General features: G+C 42.2%; 1 protein-coding gene across 25 annotated transcripts in view; it reads left to right on the top strand.

Moving 5' to 3' along the window:
* The window catches only part of PTPRD (protein tyrosine phosphatase receptor type D), a 1,176,641-nt gene that overhangs the window by 673,897 nt on the left and 475,922 nt on the right, over positions 1-26,822 (top strand). For all 25 annotated transcript variants that reach the window (XM_082204501.1, XM_082204490.1, XM_082204511.1 and 22 more), the window contains one exon: positions 19,889-19,928. The gene's annotated coding sequence lies outside the window, so the exon portion shown is untranslated. The remainder of the gene's footprint in view (positions 1-19,888; positions 19,929-26,822) is intronic.

The raw sequence follows: 26,822 nt of genomic DNA, 5'->3' as shown, positions 1-26,822 counted from the left end.
TGCTGGTTGTATAGGGAATAAAGGCATCCTGGTTACATCTTAGAGGGGTTTTAATACCCTCAATTAACTTTATATAGCAAGGCCATAAGCTGCCAGTGTGGTGTAGTGGTTAAGAGCGGCGGACTTGTAATCTGGCGAACTGGGTTCGCTTCCCTACTCCTCCACATGCAGCTGCTGGGTGACCTTGGGCTAGTCACACTTCTCTAAAGTCTCTCAGCCTCACTAGCCTCACATAGTGTTTGTTATGGGGGAGAAAGGGAAAGGAGATTGTTAGCCGCTTTGAGACTTCTTAGGGTAGTGATAAAGCAGGATATCAAATGCAAACTCTTCTTCTTCTATGCTGCTAAATAGAATACACAACGTGCAAAGACATAGAACCAAGCAGGCAGCATGTACCTCTGGTGTACTGGGGTGGAAAGTTATGAGAGGCATAGGGTGACAGAAACAGGAGGTTGATTAATGGAGGTGTCTTCAGCTCAGATGCTTCAGTCCAGGAGGAGGAGCTTCTGAAAATGTGCAGGCTTACCTTTCCTTACTGACAAAACTGTTCCTGAGTCAGCTAGTTACTATACAGTGCTATAATGTTTACAGTTCAGTTCAAGAATCCAAGCAGACCCTTTGGCACATTTTGTAACATACAGGGCTGGTCCAATACATTTTGCTCCCTGAGGTGCAGGGCAGTATTGCTTCCCTTCATTCGATACACAGAAGCCAACTGAACTGAAAGTTGAATCTTATTTCAGAATATATGATGCAACAGTGTTCTCCACTGCACCCAAGTGAGTTCAGGAGGCACAGGGCAAAATGTATGGCCTCCAATATTTTGCCATACCCCAGCCCTGCCTCTGCCACTGCATTCTGCCTTATAGTAGGGCTGGCCCTAGTGACATACCAAGCCAACTGCAACCCATATGCCTTCTTTCGTGGCTGTTCAGGTGATTAACAGCTTGCTTGTTTCCTGTTTCCAGTCAGCAAAAATAGGTAGCTCTAGTGGGTGGGTTGTGTTCAGCTGGGCTTATCAAAATACTGTTAGATTCCATAATTCTAGATTCTAGATTATAACTTGGATTGCTAGTCAGTGTTGAAAACAGGGTGCAGAAAGTTCCAGGTTTCCAGTCCTGACACTTTATAAGATGATCAGATGGGAATTTGCCTTTTTCCAAATCGTTAATGCCATGCACCCTTTTACCAAGTGTTAGTGAAATGTCAGTATTCATGTACAGTGATGCTAACAACCTGGCTCCAGTAAACATGTTTTAAATTATATGTGAACACGCTGTTCAGATATTTGGAGGACAATATGACTGAGTGAAACATGTAGAACAACAGAGACCATATTTTCTTGTGGCTTTTCCCCCCTCATGTAGGAAAGAACATTGTGTTAAGTACTACTTCTTCTGTAGTGGAGAGCATATATTGCTTGCATATGGGCAACACTATATATTTTTGGAAATTATTTCATGTAGTAGAACCATCTTGGAATAAATTATGAACATGTAAACAAAGCAACTCAAGTTAATATTTAAAAATGGGTTATGTAAATGTGAATCTGTTGTTTCCAGCTTCAGTCCAAGATATAGTATGTCGCACCTCAAAACTGGAGGGCCAAGTTTGCCTATTCCTGCAATACATCTTTGTGCCTTGCTGGACAAAGGGACAGACCTTTTCTCTGCATATGCCTATGAAAAGAGAGCAAGAAAGTGAAGTAAATTGGAGCATTCTGCAACTTCACATCCTGGGCTCAAGCATTTTGACAAATACTTTTGATATGATTCCTCTTATAAGATTTTCATTGGGCTCAATAGGTCTCGGCTGGGCATCCAAAGATCCCTGTGCTGCTGAAGGATATTAGATTGCCCAAAACTCAGTAAGTTTGATCTGTTGCATTTCTCCAGGTTCCCCTAAATCACTTGGGTTAAAATAACAACAGTGGTAATGATGATATGATAATGATGATGAAGATGAAGAAGAAGATGATAATCATCATCATCACTTTATGGCAAAGGCAGCATGTACCATCAAGAGATTGAGACTTAATGCTCTTCACGGCTGTTTGTACAGCTCCCAGGCCAGTTCTGCAATGCAGAAGGGCACTGAACAGTCCTTCAACTCCCTGGTTCTATACATTTAACATACTTTTAACTGTGCATAAAAGCAGGGAATTATTTTCTGCAGTGTATTCGATGAGATTTTGCTCACCATGAGAGCTTTCTGCTTTCTTTTTAGCATCATTCACAATGCAGCCTACTTCAGGAATTTTAGGTCCTTGTCATTTTTTTGGTTCTGGTTCTGCCCCTTCACTGACACGACAACGATGTCTCTACCATTTCTTTTAATCTTTGATTTCGTGCATGGTGATAATATTAATTATAGCTTTGCAGGTGGCTAGCATTTCCTCCCTCCCCCCCACCACACACACAGCTGCTTACGACACCCTTTTAAGAATATCCTCTTGTATCATCTTCTTCAGACTACAACATTTTTAAAGAAGTCAAAAGATTATAGGGGCAACCCAACACCTGGAATGCCATCCTAATCAAGAATAGATTAATCAGTTACTATTGCACTTGTATGCCCCATTGACTTCAGAAGAAATTCACCAATGTCAGTGCTCTCAGAATCCCAGAATCCCACCTCATTTTTCTGATGCGCTTGTTAAACTGGAGTTATTTTGTGACATTCAGCCCTGCCCTGCCCTGCCCTGTGGGTCCCCCCCCCACAAAGACATTCAACTAATGCAAGGACTTCTGCTTCCACATCAGAACTTCTCTCTCTTCTCTCCCAGATCTGTTATGTGGGTTCCCCCAACCTTCTGGAGCAGATTGAAGGAGCACAGGAAGAAGGGGGGAAGTTCTGTTGTGCAAATGGAAATATTTGTGCAAACAGGACACCTCTGCTAGATTATATAACCCTATATATACTCAAATAGTGATGACATTCCAGCTGAACTATTTAAAAATTTAAAAGATGATGCTGTTAAGGTGCTACACTCAATATGCCAGCAAGTTTGGAAAACTCAGCAGTGGCCAGAGGATTGGAGAAGATCAGTGTATACCCCAATCCCAAAGATTATGGTGCTGGAGGAGATTCTGGACTGCAAGAAGATCAAACGTATCCATTTTGAAGGAAATCAGCCCTGAGTGCTCATTGGAAGGACAGATCCCGAGGCTCCAATACTTTGGCCACCTCATGAGAAGAGAAGACTCCCTGGAAAAGACCCTGACGTTGGGAAAGATGGAGGGCAGAAGGAGAAGGGGATGACAGAGGACGAGATGGTTGGACAGTGTTCTTGAAGCTACCAACATGAGTTTGACCAAACTGCGAGAGGCAGTGGAAGACAGGAGTGCCTGGCATGCTCTGGTCCATGGGGTCATGAAGAGTCAGACACGACTAAATGACTAAACAACAACAATATACTCAAATATAAATCCCACTGGGTGTTTACTTACAACAGTGCCTAGATTGCCACCTCATATTTAACATCACACACTGTTGTAATCGGCACAGCTAATTACAGTGGATGGTGCTGTTATGTTCTTCTGCATCTGTATTTGTATGAGTTCTTCTCTTTTATGACACCATCCAGACTTTTTCTTCGGCTTCTAAACTGATTGTTTTTAAAGTTGCAGTTTATTTCTTCCTGTGCTTCCCCCACCCCCTCCCCCAGTAGCAAGCTATATTATCATACCTTAGCTACTTTTATTCGAAGCAGAATGTAAATGCATACTGTAAATCATATTATTAAGCACACTCTCTTTATGAGGGTTCCTCTGTGCCATTTAGTGCTTCTCATTTGCTGTGACAGGATATGGATGGAACTGTTAGCTTGAAGTTCTGCTGATATAAAGCGAAGTTGTGATATTAATAAATGGTATAAGGAATTGTGATGTGGTTGAGAAATTGCCAGTTTAGAAAAGGCGGAAGATACTGGAGTTTGATAAACTGTTTTATTAAATGTATAGCACCAGCATAATTAGACTCCTTAATACATGTTTACTTTTAATCAAAATATCTCATCTTTCATAGAACTGAGGTTTGCTACATTTCTTTGTGCCCATGTAGTGTATTCAGTTGAGAGTTAGCCTGTTAGATTGAGTTTGTCTAGATACAGGAAAGTTTAGGGGAAAAGGGCTGTAGCCCAGTGGATAAATACATATTGTGCATCTTAAATGCCCCAAATTCAATTCCTGGCATCTCCAGGGATGAGAGACTCCTTTCTGAAACCTTGGAGAACCACAGCTAGTCATGGTATGCCTGAGACAAGGAACCTGTTGCCTTCCAGTTGTTGTTGTTGTTGTTGGACAGAAGCGATGATATAATCTTTCCTTTATAGCATTTAATATATCCGTAATTTCCCAAAGGACATTGTATTTTCAGTGTCCCGTGGTATAGCTATTCCCACTTTGGGCATCATGTTCAAGTATCACACTTGCACCTAATTAAATTTGTGAGTGCAAGGCGTACTGTGCTTTTCTGTTGGCCTAAGTGACACAAGGTTAGAGCTTCTGCTTCCAGAGAAAACAGTGATAACCAGAAGTGACAACCTTCTGCTCTCCCAGTGCATTGCAAACTCATGGTACTGTGAAAAGGGAGATGTATCATCATTACAGAAACACATGCTACCAGGGTAATTTTCCAAGGCACCTGTCTGAACCTGATGATTCTTAGGTCCCTTTTGCTCTTTTTTGCACTCCCCAGTGCCAAAATAGAAGGGTTGCAGGCCTGCAGACATATTTGGGAGCAGATGGTCAAACCCACTGTTTTGTCCAAATAGGCTGGTAGGCACACAATTATGTGATTTATTTTCAGCTATGGGTAGCAAGCCAAGCGTCTCCCTTTACTCACCACCTAGGGACACACTCTCTAGGAAAGAGAAGCTCTTCCAGCACCACCCTCCCTGAGTAAACTGGCAGCCAGGTTTTTTTTTTATTAAAAAAATAATAATCCCACTTGTGTGCTGAATTGCATTTTGTCCCTGGACTTGTTCGTTTGTTTGTTTAAGCGATGTCAGAGTAAAAACCAGCCGAGGCAGACAATTTATGCCAGATTAAAAATTGTTCTTAAGAATGCAAAAGCTAAAAGAGATAGATGAAGAAAAAAGGTATCATGGGAGCCTCTGTGGGGAAGGGAGCACCATGTAAGGTGTGGGAACGCAATGGGGTGAGTGAGGATTAAAAGCTGTACGGGCCCATGGAAGTGGAGCAAATCCATCAGCTATAATAGTCAGCTGTGTTGCTTTTTATAGATTGGTTTTCACTGCTACTTGCAATGTTTTCAATTTGGAAATGAGCAAAGTGTGTCCATAGTGATGCTGCCCACGGCATTTGTCTGTCCTTGCTACCGATTTTACAATGTTCATATAGCCACCCCATGGCAGAAAGCATCTCAAAGCAAAAACAACATCAAAATACAGTGGTACCTCAGGTTAAGTACTTAATTCGTTCTGGAGGTCCGTTCTTAACCTGAAACTGTTCTTAACCTGAAGCACCACTTTAGCTAATGGGGCCTCCTGCTGCTGCCGCGCCGCCGGAGCACGATTTCTGTTCTCATCCTGAAGCAAAGTTCTTAACCTGAAGCACTATTTTTGGGTTAGCGGAGTCTGAAGCGTATGTAACCTGAAGCGTATGTAACCTGAGATACCACTGTACTGTATAAAACAACAGAGGAGGCTGGTCCATTAAGACAAATGGGGCACTGCCCCACCAAGCTCATTCTGCCCTCAGCCATGCCCCACATTTGTACTTACATGCGGCCCATACGTGGCTTGGCCATCGGCTTCTTCCTCCTCAGTGTTGCCCTTGTAGAACTCAGCAGCAAAGAGGATGGGTACAAAACTGGAAATTAGCTTTGTCGGTGGCTATGACTCCCCTTAGGGACGCAGGTGGCGCTGTGGGTAAAAGCCTCAGCACCTAGGGCTTGCCGATCGAAAGGTCGGCGGTTCGAATCCCTGCGGCGGGGTGCGCTCCCGTCGTTCGGTCCCAGTGCTTGCCAACCTAGCAGTTCGAAAGCACCCCCGGGTGCAAGTAGATAAATAGGGCCCGCTTACAAGCGGGAAGGTAAACGGTGTTTCCGTGCGCGGCTCTGGTTCGCCAGAGCAGCGATGTCATGCTGGCCACGTGACCCGGAAGTGTCTTCGGACAGCGCTGGCCCCCGGCCTCTTGAGTGAGATGGGCACACAACCCTAGAGTCTGGCAAGACTGGCCCGTACGGGCAGGGGTACCTTTACCTTTACCTTTATGGCTCCCCTTACCGTTGGTCTCCCTTCCTTCTGTCCTACCAGTCTCAATAGGCATTAGCCACCATTGTAAAACAACAACAACAACAACAATAAAAACCCACTAACAAATTTTAGTAAGTTAAAACACAATTAAGATGCAGTTTAAAACTCAAGTCATTGTAGTGAATGATAAATAAATAAATAGCTGATTGACAGCACCCTTCTGAAAAAAGAGTCCCAGGTGTCAGAGAGTTCTAGGACCCAAATGTTGCCCTCACCTTCTGAGGTTGCCGATCCCTACTGGATTGATCCATCGACAGAGCAACGCTTTAGACTTGCTGCCATTTTAGCCCCTCCATCTTCCAGCTGAAGCTCTTGAACGCAGACATCATCTGGCCTTCATTTTGGGTTTGTCCTATGCTGTTGCTCCCTTGACAGCTTCACATGGTTCTTTATGAAAAGGACAGTAAAGAGAGTTGACTGCAATGGGAGAGGTTGGGTTGACAGGGATCTCTACTTACCCTAGTGCCTTTAATGGTTTTAAAACCCCTACGTAGAGTCCATTAATCCTTTTGAATCTAGTCAGTTGACCAACACAGGAATATAATCAGCCCTGTCTTTAACAGAATAAGCATGGGAAATATAACACAAGATCTGCCCAGTCCTGCTAATGGGACATCAGAACTTGATTTATGGAACTGTCCTCCCCTAACCAGGTCCTGCTAAACTGCTCCAAAATAATGCCTGTCTCTTAACATTTTGTGAAATATGGAGGAAACTTTTTTGTTTTCCCTCCTAATTCTAGCCCCTTTTAACATTGCTTTAACCACAGCTAATTAATTCAAACTGCAAGAACAGCAGGGTTTGATCTCAGTTGTAGATGTCACAGTGACTTATACGTTCAATGAGGTGATAATTGGTGTCTGGTTAATTCTATTCATGGAAGCTATGGGCTATTTTTTATTTTTTTAAGTAATCCTCACATCCATTACGCAGCATGCAGCACCTATGCTGCTCTCTGGAGATGGGTAATTTTTTTAAAAAATCCAGAAAAGCATAACACATAATTGTAGTCAGGTATGCAAATCACTCTTTAATTAGATAACTTTGGTCCATACTGGTCTTTTTACAGTAGTTGCACACAAAAGGGGACTGTGATGTTGAACTTTCTATGCAATAAATGACTCTTTAAACAAAGTATTGCTGAAAATAATGAAAGAAATAATTTCACAAACTTGGATTGCCTGAACTAGGGTTGACACTGCATCCCAACAGAACCAAATTTGGTGATTTCTCTGAGAGTTTGATTTGCCTTGGTGGAACCTGTCACGGGAAATGGGGTTGCTTGTGTGTAAACCTCTAGCTGTTCCAAACTGCTTAGGAGTTGGTGGTGTTTTTCCCTGACTGAGCAGCCTGGGTGCTGCTGCTGCTCAGTCGCTCGGCGAATCCGTGAGTGGGTGTTTCCTAAATTTCCTCCAACATAAAAGCTCCTTGACAGACACCCTTCGCCTCGCCTCTCTGCGCGTAACCCTTTTGCGCAGAGTGGGCGTGCCCAGAAGTGCCCCTCCACTCTCTTCACTACCTTCAGTACCAGCGTCTCGGAGCCTCTCCTCCGAGATGCTTCCTCCCTCTTCCTTCTTCCTGGTGTCACCTGGACATTCTTCCCCGGACGACCTTCTCTCTCTACCCTTACTCGTTCCTTCTTCTGCAGAATCGGGAAGCACCGCCTCTCCCCTCTGCTCCGATGTCAGTTCCCTGACAGAACCCACAGTGGATTTCAAGAGAAAGCAGTTTCATTTCTGCAGCATTACAAAAAGTACTATTATTACAGGTTTGATAGGTCCTTTAGCAACCTCTAAATGCATACATGTGCCAATGACTTTTACAAAGAGACTTGGAATAGGGCGGATTAAGCCTCCATGAGAAGCGGAAACTAAGAGCACAAATTCATTTGTTGCAAAATGAGCAACGTGATGCTAAAGTCTACTAAGAAGCAAGATTGGTGTGGATAACTTTGCTCAGAGTATTAGATATTTTCTTGTTTAATTGTAATGAGGAATTTCTGATGTAAACTGTTACGATTTTTTTTAAAAAAAATGGAGGGAAAATTCAGTGTGTCTGTCTTGTAACAGCATAGATCAGAAAAGACTAGAACCTTTGCAGCCTACATCAAGCAGTGTGACAAGCAAATGGTCCCTTACGAAGGAAAAAAAATGGTAAATGTCAAAAATGGTAGTGACCTCCCTGAATTGCAGCTCTTAAAGAGTGTCCTTGGCTCACACATTAAACTGCAAGTGCTAATGTGGCCATTTATTCATCCATTCAAAGCAACAACAAAAATACAGAAGGAAATTAAGGGATCTAAAATGTTTGCAAATTAATACTTTTCTTGCCCACTAAGCTAACTACAAACGATCGTTTTAAAAGGAGGAGTTGTGCTTCCATGAGGCAGAAGAATAATTTTTTGCTCTTTGGCATGTTCAGCTGAAGTAGCAACCTCTTAAAATGAGAATTATTATCGCAGGCTTCTGTTTGTGAAAAATATTAGAAGTGATTACTCCTATAAAATATTCAGCTCCACTGCCACTTTTCTATAAAAAGCTCTCTTATTTGCCAAGTTTTGATGAAAAGCTGCAGTTTGCCTTTCATCCTTTGTACAACAAGGTCATTAATATTTCCATGACTTTCCTCACATCAACGTTCTGAGCGTTAAATAAAATGCTGTAATAAATATTGCTCTCTTTAAAAGGTTCTTCACTGAAAGATTAGCACATTATTGCTGTAGCTCCGTAACAAATGTTGCATTCATTTTTCAGTTAATAACAATGTGTAATAGTAATTCAGTTAACATGGGCTGTAAACTAAAATGAAAACCTCAAATTTCTTGGTTTCTTATAATTACAAACAATGGAATAGCTACAAAACTAAAGAATTAGTTGGAAGTCTTTGAATCACTGTTGAGTTAACTATAAAAGTCTTCCAGACACATGATCAACTAATTACTTTAAATAATCTATACTGTTATACACAACCCAGGCTCCAGGTGGTGAGAGATTTCAGGGGTGTCCGCACGTAGCTTGGGGTTGGTTTCCTTAGATTGAAGGTCACTTGAGACTGTGGTATCTTGGTGGTATATGGGGTTTTTTTTGTTGCACATATATATAGGCTGAGCTGAAGATCTGACAGTAACAGTCCAACTTACAGCAATAACACTCAAACAGATATTTCTCCTCCATTAGACTTCTAGTACAGGGGGAAGGCAAAGCCGTAGCTTTGGTGTAATGAATGAGCCAGCCCCCAGGGAAGGGTTGCAGACAGCTCCCAGTGAAGGAAGTAGCCAGGAAATAGAAGGAAGTAGCCAGAGAGGGTTAACTGCCAGGCAAGACGAGCATAGCCTAGTGCCAACTCCCCCACGCTTAGAAATGCCAGTTGATAAGAGAATGACAAGGGTGGGCTAGAGCCCTGCCAACCCTCTCGAGAAGTACAAAATACCGTGAATAGAGAAGGAAGCAGTTCATCAGGTGGGAAGGAGCAAAGAGACAGTCCCTCAGAGAATGAGGAAGAGGCGGGAGCTGACCCTCTTAGTCCCTGGTCTCGGCGAATGAGAGGGCTACAAGATAGGAGGTAGGGGGAAAGACGCCAGAGGAAAAAGTTCAGCTGCTTCTGATCTCACAGGAAGCAGTTAGAAGGGCCATCATGACTGATGAGACCAGCGGCATGTTAGAGCCGTCTGGAGAACTCTGTTTGTTTTTGCAATAAATCTTCCTTTTTAATTAACCACACTTGCTGTGTTATCGTCGGAAACTGGGACTCCTGACATTCAGCACAGAGATCAAGTTAAGCCTGTGTGTCCAAACCCAGCCCAGTTCAAAATGAGACTGGCCCCAGATCTATTGTTTTCTTACATCTGGGATGGGGAATCTGTGGCCCAACAGGGTCAATTTTGGCCTGCAAGGCATTTAAAAAACACCACACAAATCCAACTGCCAGTCAGCTGGCACTACTCTGATGTAGGCAGGCGTGCCAACTCATAAGGGTTTAGCTCTTTTGGAACACCCTTGATGTTCAAACAAGTCAGGGGTTGGAGGAGCCAAGCACAGAGACAAGCACAGCAAGGCTTCAGTTGCCGGCTCCTTCTCCTCTTCTGCTTCTGTGGAGCAGGGGGGCAGAAGCAGCTGAGCACAGTGACCAGTGGCTCCTCTTCCTCCTGCTGTGTAAGGGAAATATGGGGGAAGCAGCCCTCAGCCAGTGGCAGGAGGAGGAAGAAGCTGAGCGCCCCCTGATTCCTCCCAATGTCCTGATTGTTAGAATAATTGCTGCTCGATTGCAGTCATGGGATTGTTGTCTTTCACATGACGTGGCACATTTTGACTCCACAGAGTGGGAAGTGACGGAGACAGGATGTTTGTGTTACTGTGTTCCGTGAAGTGGGACTGTTGTCCTTTGTTTTTTTCTCTTTGCTGTCTGATGCTAGAGAGAGAGGGACCCATGTTGCAGGGCTCTGTGTGTGTTTATATGTAAATAAAGTAGATTAGCCCAAATGCTGAGTTGCTGAGGTTTGTCACGCATGATGCGTGTCTGTTGGCATCAGTTGCTGTGATGTTCAGGCTGAAGAAAGCTTTCAAAGCTCCCGAACGATTGATCAGGAGGGAGAGAACATGCCACTCGGGCATGTGTCTCTGCCAGGGTCCTACTCAAGTGTAGGCTGAACTCCTGACACTGATGTCATGATACGAACTCACACATCTCCACGCACAGGACATCCCCCCCCCGGCAATCTCCCTTGCAAGTTGGCACCTCTGGACGTAGGTAAAATCAGCCTATGGGTGGGAAGGTAGGATCTGATTCTGCATTTGCTGTGTGCACCAGTTTCACTTTTGCAAAAACTGGAGAAGGGTAATATTTTTCCCCAGGTTAGTTGATACAGAACTCATTTTTCCTCAGGTTCCACTCATCACTGGAATGCCGCCTCCTACGGAATGTGGTTTTAACAGCCTGGCCACCTCTGCTTCTCTCTTTTGAGCATCAGGTTTCCCCAAGCTAGCCTACAGAATAAATTGCAAAGTCCAGAAAATTTGATTTGCCTAGAAGTTGGCTGCATGGGCCTTACATGACCTGCCCCTGGTGCAGGAAACAAAGTGTTTACATTCCAGAACTACTTATGTATATTTACATTCCTGCACTGGACCACGAGCTGCAAAGCATCAATGGGCTTAAAACCTTTTTATCAGCTAAATAAAGACTTTGCGACTTGTTTTCTCTTAATATCCCTGCCCCCTACTACGTTCTATGTGTTTTGCCTTTTTTCTGAAAATTGTATCCTACATATAATTTTACCACATTGGAGTCTATATGTGGTCAAAAATCAGAAAATGTCATGATGAATAAACATATTTGTCTGGTACATAAAGAGATAAGGTCTTTTTCACTCTCATAAAACTGTGTATTTTATAGTCTTTCTGCATTTGTCCAAAGGCTTAAATAAACCCTTCAACCCTCACTTGCTTCAAATTCAAATTACCCCTTCAGAGGAAGATTCTTATTATTGTTGTTGCCATCATACTGGATATACTGGCACCTGCTACTGTTATGCTGATTACTTAAATACAGAGTTGTTCAGAAACATCACCTTTGCTTTTGTTTCATCGAAAGCATCACCTTTGCTTTTGTTTCTTGGAACTATCATCTAACTGATGTGATGAACGTTCAGGCCCTGTTTTTTAATCAACAGCAACATTCCTTCCCCTCGCCCCCAGCAATTGCAAGATGGCTGAACATTTATCCTAAAGGCATACAGTCAGTCCAGTTGCTCTATGTGGAGCAGCTGCATGAATATAGCAGAATGGAACAAGTGACATCTGATGCTGCTCATCCATGGGGACAGATACCACTTCCTGACGACAATACATGCAAATGTGGCAGCCAAAAATCTGTGTCACTGTCTTTGGAGGCATTGCTGTAAGGAAGTTTTTCTTGTAACCATAGATGTGCCGAGACAAAAGTTACTGCTTTCATGAAGTTGTGGCTTCCAGGATTGCTTTGTGCAATTTCCAGGCATCTTTCTTCTTTCTTTCTTTCTTTTTTCTTTCTTTCTTTCTTTCTTTCCCACCCATCTGGCTGGGTTTCCCCAGCCACTCTGGCTTCCAACAAAAGATTAAAAATACATTAAAACATCAGTCATTAAAAATCTTCTCTAAACAGGGCTGCCTTCAGATGTCTTCTAAACGTCAGATAGTTGTTTATTTCCTTGACATCTGATGGGAGGGTGTTCCACAGGGTGGGTGTCACTACCAAGAAGGCCCTTTGCCTGGTTCCCTGTAACCTCACTTGGCCCATAATTTATGTTGCTTATTGACAGAGAAACCCTGGGCCAAATCTCCACATTGGAGAAGGATGGTTGAAGCTCATCCACTTGCCTGCTTAAGGTGGACTTGACCATGGTGTTCATGTCTTCATGGTAGAAATACAGAATATACTTTGAAAGTGGTAGTCATTTTGTCTTGGGAAATAGGAAAGGAAAATAGTGAAAATATAAACCCTCATCCAAAAAAGAAGAGGAAAAAACTGGTTGAGAAAAATGGTAAGGGGATCGTACCACACATCACAACCATATATTACTATGCCTCGATGGAAGCACGAGAGAAAATAAATAGCCTGCTACTCCTTGTGCTCATGCAAGGTTCCCTGATGCAAGACGAACTCTACAAGAATCACCTTGATTTAGCTTTTGACAAGTTGGCATCTTTGAATTGCGAAAATTGCTTTTCCAACCCTTGTGTAAATCTGACTAATCAACTCAAGCCAAGACAGAACCTGACTAATTTAAGTCAAGTTTTCCTTGTGAATAAATAAAATGCTGAAACCTATTATAATCCACTGGTATTCCAGCCTAGGCTGACATGAAATACATTACTGATTCCTCAAGGACTCTACTGTAGAAGAGCCGGTATGGCAAATTCTTCCTAAAGCAATCCTTTCATTTAAAACATTAAATCATATACTGTTACAGTGCTCAGAATAAGACCTTATGAGAGCCGAAGAATGCAAAAGACTTCCTTATACCCAAGGTCCTTAGAGGAAGCACAAGGTACAAATACAAAATCCATCAGTTGCAAGCAGATGGCTTAGGACAGGAATAGTGGTGTAATATTGCCCAGATGGTGTGGACTGCAATTCCCATCAGACCCACCCAATGGGCAATATGTGGAAGACACCAAGTTGGTTACTGCTGGCATAGCACAACAAAAATTGCCAAACCAAAATACCACCAGTTAACGGGATAACCGTAAGAGAATTATGATGACACAAGTAGATGTTCCCATTGTCATTCTCTAGAAATGACCCTGCAGGCAGGAGCAGAATAAACCATTTCAATGTGCTTCTGACTTCCAACCCACAGAACCAACCCAAAATGATACGGTCATCAAAGGTATTAAAAATTGCCAAGACATCCAAGACATTGAATAGGGTTGTACTCCCTTTGTCCCTATCCTGGTACATATCATCAATCTGGGTGTTTTGGTGCCAAATCTGGGTCTGAAGCCAGCTTTAAATAGCTCTAGGAAACATATTTCCTCAAAATATGCCTGAATCTGATCAGCCGCCAGCTTCTCAATCAGTTTGTTCAAAAAAAGGGAGATATTCCAGCTAGGTGATAGTTGTTCAAGACTTCTGGAGGCAAGGAGAGCTTCTTGAGGAGAAGTTGCACCACTGCCTCATTCAGGATCACACTGTTCGGCAAAGAAGTATGTGGCTCCCCCTAGGCCTATTCAGTCAACCCACTCTGGCTAGATCAAACAAGCCAAAATGGACCGGGGGCCAAAGCAGCATGCACTATCACCCAGCAAAGCAATTGTTGCTGGGGGCTTAGTGAGAGAGAACTGCCATAGTTCTCATGGGTGCAATGGAGAGCTAAGGAGTTGAATTGTTGTGTGAGGTTGGAGGAACTGCTAAACAGGGAGAGTGGATGGTGCCTGAGCTCTCCACACTCTAAATACACCCCACCCCAGTGCAATTGCACCCCTCAAGCTCATGAGCCTTTTTTGCTATTAGCTAGAAGTTCATAACAGTAGCTGATTTCTTGAGAGAACACATACTGTGAGCACCTGTGCTGTCCTTGAATCACACCTATTTTCAGACAGCATGAGAAAGCAGGGGGCAGAATTAACATAGTTTATTACACATTTTCACTTTCATCCTGGTAGACCCATAATACATGGCAAATGGGATGCCCTCTTTCTCTGCTGCTCTCTCCAAGGGAGCATTATTTCTGGGAATAACAAAAATTGGGTCAGCACTTACTCCTGGCACATAATGGCCTAAGAAGTAAAATACTATACGCATTCCCCAGCCTCTATTCACAAGGGGATTCCTGTAGAGTTCTCATTTACATTTCTCATCTAAACTATTCATGCACAGTGCTTGATAACGAATGCCCTGTGCAGGCACATCTTTTAATTACATCTCTGAAAACAAATACCCTGGGATGCAGGCTTAAAACAGTTTCCTCCTAAGTAGTCCTGTTGAAATTGAGTAGCTTACAACAGAATGAATGCCAGCTGAAATACGGGGAGTAAGTCTGTAAGCAAAAGGCAACTTTTGTATTTGTCACTCTTTGAGTTATGATTTTCATCACGCTTGTTCAGGGTGCAGAATTCACAGAACTAGGAGAGCCAGTATGAACCCCATGGTGCTGGGATTGGGAAAATCAGATTCAGATGCTACATCAAATCTGCATGAGTAGTTCTCAAACCGGCAAATGAATCAGCACACAGAAGCTTCTTCCATGTACCATTGCTCCTTGGCTGGATTGGGGCACATCTAAATATTTTAATTAGCCACTGCTGAGCCCATGTGTTAAGAAATTACATGACATTTTAAAGGTACCACTTAAAATTTAATTTTTAGTTATTATTTTCTCCCCTGAAAAAAAAAAGAGGGAGATAAAAATAATTGTGTAGGGAAGCCTTGAAAGGCTATGTGCACTGCATTCTTCTTCACCTTTAAAGAAAACAGGGGCTAAAAATGTGCTGGTTTCAATATGGCAGATTATATTATGAATAATAAATTTATTTTCATTCCAGTTATTTTAGGTTCTCAGCAGGACCCCTTTAAGGCATAAGCATAACAATCAAAACTGGATTAGCTTCACAGACTATGTGTGCAACTGGTTTCATCTCTTCTCAGTGAACAGATCTAAAGGGAGTTTGACTGCATGCTGATTGACGGAATCCCTAATACTTTCCCTGCCTAAGTCAAACAGCCTCACTCAAAATACTTCTGTGCAGGCACAACATCTTGCAGTTTTCACAGCTTTCTGAACATCAGCATCTTCTCCCGCCCTGAACGTAAATAAAATTGTTTCCAGGACCCAACAGCTGGCACTTGCTGGTTGAAGGAGTGAACAGGAAGACAATGTGTTCACAGGATTACAGAACAGGCTGAGAGGGGGAATTTAGGCAGAGTTTTATAAGCTTAGTGAGCCAGAAAATAGATTGGGGTGCACAGAGGAAATAATGTGTCAGTCAAAGCTAAGTTTGCAGATATAAGCCTCCATGACAGAAGAGCAGCCACAGGCTCTCATCACCCTCGGAACTTCAACTCTTACCTCTGAGCTTGGTGTGAAACTCGAAGCAGGTGTTTGGGAGAGATCTGATTCTCCAGTTGCTTTTGCCATGTCCCCAGCAAGAACACAGCAGCAGTGCAAACAACTGGAAAGTGCAAGCGACTGTGGAGTGGAGCGAAGGAGGGCTTCAAAGAGGAAAGTCCTTCCATCAGCCACACAAGCACAGTACTGCAGCTGTTTCACCAAATGTCTGGTCTTCGGCTCCCTGCAATTGCACACCTTCCCATTATTACCATTGTTGACAGCATAGTACCTGCAAATCACTAAATCCTTTTCCTGTAATATCTGCATATGACTGGAACATTACGAGCTTTTACAGTACCATCAGGATGTAAATATAGTGAGCTCTGAGTGAGACTGCAATCATGTTCTCTTCCTACAAGGTAAAAGAAAAGGGGGAGGGAGGATTCATGCCAGTGTCCTTCCTCTCTGTAATCTGATCTGCAACTGGTGAGCTAAAAAAAGAAAAATACAGTGAATAAGACAGACAGGTTTCTAGCACAAAGCCTTATTGGTAATACTATGCAAATTGCCCCAAAGGCAGCCACACTAACATTCTAACTTCTACTTTTGGAAGAATGTCTGTTATGATTGTGACACACAGTAATTAAGGGGACCGTCTGTTCAGTTGCATCCTCAGTATCTGTTTCATCATTTCACTTTAAGCATTTTTTTAGTTCTGCCAGAGGGAATGTGTCTTAACACCAGAGAAGGGAAAGAAGATTAAAGGAGTCCAGGATGGAATGCAACAAAGTGTATGGTTTTCTCATCTCTGCTGCATTCTTCTTCTTCTTCTTCTTCTTCTTCTTCTTCTTCTTCTTCTTCTTCTTCCATGAAGATTGTCTTCCATGAACACGGTCTTAACAGTGAGTCTGGAGGTGACTGTGGAGGCCAATTCTGGATTCACACATCCTTCCATAGTGGGGACATAGGTTTCTGGGTGGGCGTTGATCAAGGTGAGGGTTTGCCAAATGTGCCTTCTTCTTAGCACATTTCTCCCTTTCGTCCTGGGTTCAAGCATCTTCAAAGTCTATGACACCTTTGCTAAGTGCTCCGTGTTTCACAAGTATATAGTAAAGTTGGTAGTACAATAGCTTTTTAAACAAGCATTTTGCTTTTGCTGTGAATGTCCTGGTCCTCAAACACTCTGTACTTCAATCAGGAGAAAGCTGTTCTCGCAGAGCTCAGACGATGCTGGATTTCAGCATCAATGCAGGTACTTGTAGAAAGATAGCTGCCCAGGTAGGGAAAGTGATCATCATTTTCCAACGTTACACCATTAAGTTGGATTTGTGGTACTTCAGAGGAGTTGTTTTGTGCTTGTTGATGCAGCACTTTGGTTTTTGGGATGTTGAGCAATAGGCCAAGCTTTTTGTAAGCTTCTGCGAAGCTATTTAGGATGGTTTGAAGGTCATCCTCTGAGTGTGCACACTACATTGCCATCAGCATATTGAAGCTGTATGGCGGAAGTTATGGTAACCTTACTCTTTGCTTTCAGCCTACTCTGCTGCATAGAGGGTTGTTAACAGATCACTAACCGTGACTTAACACAGCATACCAATGCACAACGGGATGTGAAATGCTAATCCAGCCTTAATGTCAGGCTTTGGGGAATCAGCTTCCTCCCCTATGGCTATGAATGATAAGATCAAACAGAAGGAACATCTTACCAGTGTCCATTCATTCTCCGATGACAGGGACTCTGACGCCAGAGTTGTAACAGTTTCCAAAATTGCTACTAAAAAAAAAAAAAGAGCCACTTGTCCACTGGATCCAAGGAGGGTCTACCATGGACTCAGCTAGATTGGTAGAGAAAAAGTGTTTTATATGCATTGTATATGCAATTCAACACCGTGGCACCAGATGGCGCTGTGGAGTCCTGTCTTTCCCTACCGGATTTCCCTGTATGAGTTTACAACATGTTTAACTCAGGCATCCCCAACCTTCAGCCCTCCAGATGTTTTGGACTACAATTTCCATCATATCTGACCATTGGTCCTGTTAGCTAGGGATCATGGGAGTTGTAGGCCAAAACATCTGGAGGGCTGCAGTTTGGGGATGCCTGGTTTAACTGAATTGTGTCTTTGACATGTCTAGATCCAGCCCTGGTCACACTGCTTTGGGAAGGGAAGTAGCAGCAAGGGACACTTTAACTCCCTCAGCCAGCTCCAAAGTCAGTGACCCCACCTCTCCGATCCCTAATTTCTCCGGCATGTGTAGGGAACAACGCATGGAGTGGAGTCAGTGATAGCCACAAATTAGGGTCTGCTAATAAGCCAAACCAAAATGTGTGGGCCTCAGCTACTGTTTATCCTTTGGATATTCCAGGATCAACGTTTTTGTTTAATGACATCCTCGTTACTGAGTTAGGCATACAGTTTAGCTGGAAAGAGCACAGGGGGAATTGTGCAGTAGGACCTGAAATAAATGGCTGAACCAGCTTGCACAAAAGAAAGGGGCAGGAAATATTCCAGTCACTTTGCCATTGCTAGAAGGCAATTGAAGGAGAGGGGAGGAGAGCCCGATCAGCCAGTTTTTCAGAAGACTGTCATCCTAACAGCCTGCTGCTATCACCCTATTTACGGTATATATATTTTTGTCAGGTTAATGCAAGCCATTTACACCTGGCAACTGGCGCAGTCCTTAGGAATCATGTGTAAGCTTCTACACCACTGGGTGTCATTTTGGTTTAGCAAAAGCATGTCCCATCTTTCCTTACCTGCAGTCTAATTTGTTCCCTTGCTGCTTTGAATACAAATTTAGTCAATTAATTTCCCAGTGCAAAACAACCTTTTTGAGTAACTGGGATGATTCCTTTGTTATGTATAATTTCTCCTATCTGTTCTTTAGTTTAAGACTAAAAATAGACCACACTACTCAAGAATTGTGATTTAAATACAAACATAATATATATCAAAACATCTCGTTGCGTAGCAGTACAAATGTACCATCATATAAATATTTCTTGTTGCCTAGTCATCTTAAAATTTACACTGTAACATGCTACAAAAGGAGCTTTGCCATGGCAGGGAAACCTGATTTTGCCAAGATGCTTTAATGCCATGGAGTTCAGGGAACTGCAGGCAGGAAGAGGCTATGTCAATATCCTGAAGAGGAGAAGATAAACATCAGGCCTTGAAGAAAATAAAGTTGGGAAGATATAGGAAAGGAATCGGCTGGTGCTTAAGGATCCTGACCCAATGAAACATAAGATATTTTAAAATGAAGGCGACTTCTCCTAGTAGGATGGAATTCCAAGTTCAATTTTTACCTTTGCACTGTGCTTGTATCTCAAAAAGAAGTCAAAATACACATTACAGTATTGTTTCGTAAAAAAAATACCTCCCAGTTGCTTTCCACACTACTGACAACTTGTCCTAGACTCCAGGGGTAAGCAAACTTTTTCAACAGGGAGCCGTCAACTGTCCCTCAGACCTTGTGGGGGGCTGAACTATATATTTTTTCGGGGGGGGGGGGTGAATGAATTCCTATGCCCCACAAATTACCCAGAGATGCATTTTAAATAAAAGCACACATTCTACTCATGTAAAAACACGCTGATTCCTGGACCGTCTGTGAGCCGGATTTAGAAGGCAATTGGGCTGCATCCGGCCCCCAGGCCTTAGTTTGCCTACCCATGTCCTAGAGCACTGCTGAACAGGATATACAGGTGTGTGTTTGTGTACACACACACACACTTTCCCCTGCTAGATAACAGGATAATAGATTGAATCTCTCCGATCTAAATAAATCACTTATATGATTTCTTCAATGCATCGGAATTACAAATAATAATGATATCAACTCGCAGAGTTGTATAATTCAGAAATGGAAATAAATGAAGTAAAATAGTGTGGGGGGGTCCTCTTTATAAGCTGAAATTTTTGCTTATATCTTTTGCTATTATGTCTCGACTATAATTCTTTCATGTAGTTTATGTCTTAGCACTTGTGATTTCATTGGGTAAAATAAAGACACAATTTGTTTTGATGCTGGAATAATAAGAATATAGATTATGAAACCTTGTTTCTTTTCTTTTCTTTTAGGCGAGAAGTCTATACAACACCAGAATCTAACAACACCAAAGTAAGATTTTTACAGCTGCTTTATTTTATGACGGTGGGGAATATGCTTAATCTCAAAGTGGGAATTTCCAGGCAAAATCTAGAAGTTGAATTGAAGTAGAAAGTAGAAAGAAGCTTTGCAGATTATATTTTTCTTCTCCTCAAATTATATCTAGAAACATTTTTGCACTTGTAGAATGGCTAGAATCACTTATGAGAGAGTTTATTGGTTCCGTACGCTTTGCATGTTATGTTTTACCAAACCTTTACTAGTAATATCTATGGTGCTTCACAATAATGTATTGTAATTCATTTGCAAAATAAGATTGTTGTCAAAGACAAAGATAAAGCCTTCAGGTGTTTAAGACTCACATGATAAGGGGGAAGGCAGGAATGAGACTTTTGGCACCGCCTCCTGTGTTGCATCCCTATGATGGCCTTTACTGCCTTTCCACATGCTGGGAAAGTGAATATTTGCAATGAGATGCCTTATTTACTTTGAGGAAGCTTTCCATGTGATTTAGAATCCTGGAAGACAGACCTGCAATTTGTGAAGGCTGATGGGGCCAGTAACAGTGGGGGGCTAGACTAGCATGCTAATCACTACTTCCCCTGACATAATTGCAAAGGGGATTTGAGCACCCAAGCAGGTTTTTCAGTGGGGTGTCTGGTGATGTTGTCAATGGAAACAGAGTTTAGCATTAAGAGTCATATCTGAAGGAGATGTGTGAAGTTTGGTTTTTGAAGATACTGCGTTTGAGAAGGTGATGAAATGTCCAAGCAAAAATGTCAGACAGGGAGTTGTATGTGTGAATCAACTTGAAGGAAAAAGTTCTGAGATCAAGTGATAAAACTCAGTTATCATCAGTGTAGAGGTGGTACTGAAGTCCATGGCTTGATGTGTTCATCCAGGATCCACGTGTAGACTCTAAAGAGAGATAGAGATTGCTAATGGACAGTTTTCACCCTGGAGACATGCAAGAAATTGGGTCCCCCAAAATCTAGCTTGGGACTGGTGCTTTTCAACAGGGTCATGAATTATGTGGAGTTAGGGTTTAGCAGTGGCCAGGTTTGTGGATTATGTCAAATTATTCACGTAGTAGAAACAAAAAGAAATTGTGAAGACCTCAAAATGATTATTCATAAAAGTGGGGTGACTGGCCAAATGGCAAAAGTAGCTCATTGTAAGTGTGTGAACTGATGCTCAATACTATGCGTGAAATCTTGGTTCTTGGAATAGTGGAATCTTAGTTTTCAAGGTGGCATCATCTTCTGACATTCAGCACTTGAGAATTATATGCATATTACCTTGCCCCTGCTACTCCCATGCCTACCTCTCCTGGCTTCATCTTCATTCATGCTCTGTGAACACACCAAATGTATACACAATAGCATTCACCAAAATGTACATTCAAATGCCACTTCCTTTATCTCCTCTGCAGAGGAAGCAATGAAGGAAACAGGAAAGGCATGCCAAAACACATTGTTCAATCTAGCTTTATTTGGTCAACCTCAATAGTCCTTGGGCTTTGGGTAAGAGAGTTTCCGTATGTGAGGAGCAAGAAAAAACTTTAAGAAGGCATGAATGAGAAGTATTATTGCAAGGAGTTGAGGCCTTCTGCATCAGGAAGCATGAACACTTTTCTGGACTTTTTGTGGCTCATTATAACAGGACACAAACTGCTAAGTCCTTCAAGATAATTCTCAAAGAACCAAATAAAATGCAAAATGGCTCCATTGCCATGCTTAACAAATACATTAGAATGTTGTTAAATATCTTCAAAGTTAGAAATATTAAACATTTCATTTGAGCTCTTTCCAAGCTAAACACTGATATTAAAAATCCAAGATGATCTTAAGATTTAAAATAGCCTGTTGATCTTCCTACGGTGCTATTTTGGAGAAGCAGTTCCTAGATTTTCTCCCGTCAGGGTGGAACAGAGAGCGATTTGAAGGGGCTTCATAATATGAGCAGGCAAACAAATCCTGATGCAGAGGAAGATAGATTAATGGCAGGAGCAGTACAATAATGAAATCTACAAAAACAGGAGTGAGTTCATAAAGGGCCATAGACCTTTGATTGCTAGCGACAATCTATTTAACTGGGATGAGACTATGTGACCCATTTCAGCTGATGGCTAGACATCAATACACTTCAAAACAAGAAAAACCATTCTACTTAATCCAGGTTGAAGTACATATAATTTACAGGCTCTAAAAATGTTTGAAACGAATAGTTCTGATAATGCAGTGAAAGACAATGTGGACCTATGAATGGATAGAGTGTATGGTGAGGTGTGTCTCTGCTAGGGGTTTGTCCCCATATAGTTTGTCTTACATTTGTATTTGAAAGCAAGCAAGCCCATAATTACCTTTTGCAAACCATTGCAAGTCATAATAATAACAACAAAAGTATTATTAACTGCTAACATTCATATACCACCTTTCGATTTAATTTCTACAGTGGTTTAAAGTAAAGGTAAAGGGACCCCTGACCATTAGGTCCAGTTGTGACCGACTCTGGGGTTGCGGCACTCATCTCACTTTATTGGCCGAGGGACCCGGCGTACAGCTTCCGGGTCATGTGGCCAGCATGACAAACCTGCTTCTGGCGAACCAGAGCAGTGCATGGAAACGCCGTTTACCTTCCCGCTGGAGCGGTACCTATTTATCTACTTGCATTTTGACGTGCTTTCGAACTGCTAGGTGGGCAGGAGCAGGGACCGAGCAACGGGAGCTCACCCCATTGCGGGGATTTGAACTGCGACCTTCTGATTGGCAAGTCCTAGGCTCTGTGGTTTAACCCACAGCGCCACCCGCGTCCCCTTAAATCCACATGGATTTGAACTCCTGTGTGGCATCTAATTCACTTATTTGTTTTTGAAAAGCTAGGATGACATTAGTCTGCAGTGGATCAGTGAAGACAACATTGTCCCTGTATTTAGCCTTAAAGGAAATCAGATGCTTGGTGCAAATAATGAGGGTGTGCTGAACTGAAACTTAGCAAAATACTTTCTTCTGATTTTTTTTCTTTTTCTTACCCATCCTACATAGGCTACTTTGCAGAATTTTCATTAAATATTACACTACCATTTTTTGTGACAACTGTAGGCGCCGACTCCTAGAGACCAAGGCAGTTTCAGCCCCCTGAATATATTTTTTGAGGCAGCTGGTCCCTCTCAAATTTGAGAGAGTGTTCGGCTCCACCCCAGGCTCCTTGCAACATCATGCAATGTCATGCAGGGGGCCCCATTCCTCTGGAGAAGCTGGCACCTCTGGTGACAACAAACATTCTGCACCACCACCACAAAGGCCCTGGAACAACACTAGGTCAGGGACATGGTGGAATATGGGGGGGGGGAGGCGGCCAGGCTACCAATACGTTTCTCTTGAAGTTCTTGCTCATTCTTACAGAGACAGCTGCCGCCGCCACAAAAACCCTTAGGGGAAAATAAAGCTGGTCTACAGCCACCTCACCAAAAACATTGGAGCAATTCTGTTTAATGGTCCACTCACTTTCTCTCCCCGTGCATAGGGTGGAGAATTTTGAGACCATTTGTACACAGCTGTACACATAAGGGTCTCTACACAGCTTGAATATGACCCCCATGCCATGTGATACTTTGTGTTGTTTTTTCTGGTGGGTTAATTCCTTGTACACAAAATTTAGTAGTCAAACACTGAGTCTAAAATGTAGAGGGACTCCTGTGGATTATCCCTCTATATCATTCTTTCTAGCTAAGCACTGTAGGCTCTCAAAGCAAAATATTACTTTGCTAACTCTGTTGTTTATCTCATCTCCCCTAGATGTATCTGGCTTAAGCATATTGTTGAATAAAGGAAATGATAACATTTTGAACTATTTTTCAATTTGATATCAGATCAGTAAACTTGTATTTCTATCTTGTTTCTTCCTTTGCTGATATTGGATTATGTGACCACCAGCGCACTTGTTTTGGTCCATGGCTGTACTTAGCTTGCATCTACTGCACAAAGTGCATTTTATGAACCTCAGCTTTCCACTGTCAACAGGAATATGTCCTTGACTTGACATGTAAGCAAAGCATGATACTATATTTGTTTTATATTCCAGCTTCAAGTTAGATGCAAGTACCAGAGCCAAATATAAGAAGATAGTTAAAAGGAAGGAAAGTTGTATTAGAAATGGTCTGAACCTTAAGATTAAAGGGGAAATGAATGTTCAGAATATTCGGTTTGGTTCTATTCCATCATCATCATCATCATCATACCCCACCCATATGACTGGGTTGCCCGAGGCATTTTAGACAGCTTCCAGCATATATAAAAACATATGAAACATTAAACATTAAAAACCTTCCCTATACAGGGCTGCTTCCAGATGTTTTTTAAAGATTGTATACAGTGGTGCCCCTCAAGACGAATGCCTCGCAAGATGAAAAACCCGCTAGACGAAAGGGTTTTCCGGTTTTCGATGCGCTTCGCAAGACGAATTTCCCTATGGGCTTGCTTTGCAAGACGAAAACGTCTTGCGAGTCTTGCGATTTTTTCCGCTTCCCCCCCTTTTTCTAAGCCGCTAAGCCGCTAATAGCCTTTTAGACGCTAAGCCGCTAAGCCTTTAATAGCCACTAAACTGCTAAACCACTAATAGCGCTAATCCGCCAAGCCGCTAATAGGGTTGCTTCGCAAGACGAAAAAATCGCTATACGAAGAGACTCGCGGAACGGATTATTTTCGTCTTGCGAGGCACCACTGTAATTTCTTATCTCCTTGGCTCAGGGTGTGGGTGGGTGGCTGTTGTATAGTTCCATACCCTCCAACATTTCTCTGATGAAAATAGGGACACCCAAAGAAAAGAGGGACATTCTGGGATCGCATCAGAAACTGGGACATCTTCTGTAGATCCCGGACTATCCCTGGAAAATAGGGGCACTTGGAGGGTCTGCAATGAAGCCAGTAGCAAAACTGCTGTTTGTCTTAATGAAGCATGAACAGCTTGGGTCAATAACATAAGGCAGAAAATCAAAAGTCCCAGTAAGAGAGAGAGAGAGAGAGAGAGATATCTGAAAATTGTAATTGCTCTCTTTCCTGGAAGCCATTACTTCTTCCAAGCAGACTTACAGCAATTTGCTTATTTATGGTAATGTGTATATTTACATTACTTGTAAGGGAAGTGTATGCTAATTATGGAGATCAAAGGCTATTGAAATGGTGAGAGTGGGGTGTCTCTGATTGTGTGCCTGTCTAATGTTAGGTGGAGGGAACCACTGTCCTTAAAACAAAGGAGCTTGCTAATATATCAGCAGGTTTGTAACTGATATCTATGATAGAAAGGTGCTAGTATTTTCCACAGAAACAACTTAACTTTCTTAGCAAGTTAGCAAGTGAGGTTTCCTGTTTTCCACAAATGACGTGATCTAATTACATACAGTTTTTAAAGATTAGTGCTACTTCTGTTGCAATATTTTTTCCTTGTTTGCTGTCCTTGTTGAACAGTGAGTTCAGTTACTGGGTAAAAAGAAAAGCTCCCATGACTTGTTTATCCACAATCACTGAAATCCTAGCAAAATATGTTAATTTAACTCTGGATGCTTCCCCATAAGTAATATGTTCTCATTTTGCTGCCATCCTTACAATGAATCACCATTTTATCCAGCATGCAGGTATTCACTCTTACCATGGCAGTAATGACGTCATTTCCAAAATTGAATCTTCATGAAAGCCGACAAGGTTATAAAAACCGTCACTTATATAATAAGCTTCTCATTTTGCCTCCTTATAACAGCAGAAGAGAATTCTGTTGAGGTGGTTTCCTCGACCACAAGGGAATGCTAAGGCTGCCTATGATGTATTTCATTTTTCATAAAGATTTAAATCTCCAGATTTTGCCAAGGAAACAGATAAATCAGAAATGCCTAACCAGAGGGAGTGTGGATTGTATTCAAATTAAGATACAAAGGGAGTACCAGTTTTTGCAGGAGAGGTCTTTTGTGTTTTGTACAAATCCACTATGTCTAATTACTGACTTATCGTTGTGTGAGAGAGTATGGGAGATTTGTTGTTGTTTTTTTAACGCAACAATCAGAGGCAGAGGCATCAATGAGAGTTTCAGCACAAATCCTAGATGAGATAGGTAGTGTTGCATTAACAGAGACATGCCTTTTGTGGATCGCAAAGCACCATGTATGCTCGCATAACGAAACATAGCTTAAACAATCATTTTAGAATAGCTAACAATATAGAAATCCATACCTTTTTTTGCAGACCCAGTGAGAAGAATCTGGGGCAGAATCTAACCCTGACCCCTAACCCCTAACCCCTAACCCCTAACCCCTAGCCCCTAGCCCCTAACCCCTAACCCCTAACTCCTAACCCCTAACCACTAACCCTGTGCATCTTTCACCCATGTGCCTCATATGCTCAGAGGAGAGTGGGAGCGCACACATCGGCCCAAACACCTTAGAACGTCCACATAGGACTGTACTCTGAATGTGGCCTGCTTGCACAAAATCCAGCACACACAGATTCAGACTCCATGACCTGCTGACCATATTTAAACCAGGAAACCAAGCATATGAAAACAGCCTAAACATATTGTGCTTTCTGCCCATAGGATGTTTTTCAGAGGCTTCAGTGTGAAAGTCTGAAGAAGAAACAGAGAGGCAGGCATATGAGAATATTGAGGGAGGGAGGCACAAACTTGCTCCTCTTCATGTGCCTTGATTGGATTAGGAAGCCCTATTATATTCTGTTGTTCAAACATACAATTGTTCTCCCTAACCCAAACCCTACATGCTGTATTCATTTTGGAAATATTGTACTTATATATTATATAGTCAATACTGTTTTGTTGTAAGATGCCCAGGAAATATTTATTGAAAAGCATTTTTATGTATTTAATAAATAAAACAAAGTCTCCTACAGGCTTGCTCAGTCA

This window comes from Podarcis vaucheri, assembly GCF_965113315.1.
Source record: "Podarcis vaucheri genome assembly, chromosome: 17".
Lineage (NCBI taxonomy): Eukaryota > Metazoa > Chordata > Lepidosauria > Squamata > Lacertidae > Podarcis > Podarcis vaucheri.
Note: the sequence above shows the minus strand (reverse complement) of the source record. Positions and strands in the feature narration are given on the sequence as shown.